Genomic DNA, 1,240 nt, shown 5'->3' with positions numbered 1-1,240 from the left:
ACATGTACTGTATTTAGATGCATAGAAAGGGTCCTGGAAGGATGTATACCAAACTCTGGACAGTGGCAACAACCCCAAATAGGAGAAAAGAGAGGTGGAGTATATTAATGGGAGTATTCACAAGCTGCTATCAGTATTCTTGTATTACATTTTTACAACTTCATGTTATCATTACATTAGTTGCATAATTAAATTCAATAAAAACAAAGATGACTAAGATGAGAGATATATTGATATATGCAATATATGCTTTGTGACAGATATTTTCCAAAAATGGCTACACCAACCTGTATCTCGTTTTATATGCTTTGCTTATAATGCAGTGTTGGTGTTTCTCCATTGACGGTGGAGCTGCATTCCCTCCCCTTGAACCTGAGAGGATCTTTGTAACTGCTTTGACTAATAAAATGTGGCAGAAGTAATGCTGTGTGGCCACATTAAGCATTAAGAAGGTTAGGCCACAAAGGGCAACATAGTTTCCACTTGGCTCTCACTCTCTTAAGACCCTTGCCCTTGGCTGGGCAGAGTGGCTCACACCTGTTATCCCAGAATTTTGGGAAGCTGAGACAGGCAAATCACTTGAGACCAGGGGTTTGAGACCAGCCTGGCCAACATGGTGAAACCCCATTTCTTTTTTTTTTTTTTTCCTCAAGATGGAGCCTTGCTCTGTCGCCCAAGCTAGAGTGCAGTGGCACGAGTGGTGCGATCTCAGCTCACTGCAACCTCCACCTCCTGGGTTCAAGCAATTCTCCTGCCTCAGCCTCCCGAGTAGCTGGGATTACAGGTGCCCACCACCAAGCCCGGCTAATTTTTGTATTTTTTAGTGGAGACGGGGTTTCACCATGTTGGGAAGGCTGGTTTCAAACTCCCGACCTCAGGCAATCCGCCCACCTCGGCCTGCCAAAGTGCTGAGATTACAGGTGTGAGCCACCGCGCCTGGCAGTGAAACCCCATTTCTACTAAAAATACAAAAATCGGCTGGACTTGGTGGCTCACATCTGTAATCCCAGCACTTTGGGAGGCGGAGGCAGGCAGATTGCTTGAGGTCAAGAGTTCAAGACCAGCCTGGCCAAGATGGAGAAACCCCGTCTCTACTAAAAATACAAAATTAGCCAGGTATGGTAGTGCATGCCTGTAATCCCAGCTACTCGGGAGGCTGAGGGGGGAGAATCACTTGAATCCGGGAGGCGGAGGTTGTGGTGAGCCAAGATCATGCCATTGTACTCCAGCCTGGGCAACA

Source organism: Hylobates moloch, unplaced genomic scaffold (assembly GCF_009828535.3).
Source record: "Hylobates moloch isolate HMO894 unplaced genomic scaffold, HMol_V3 SCAFFOLD_8, whole genome shotgun sequence".
Taxonomy (NCBI): Eukaryota; Metazoa; Chordata; class Mammalia; order Primates; family Hylobatidae; genus Hylobates; species Hylobates moloch.
This window is presented reverse-complemented; position numbering follows the sequence as displayed.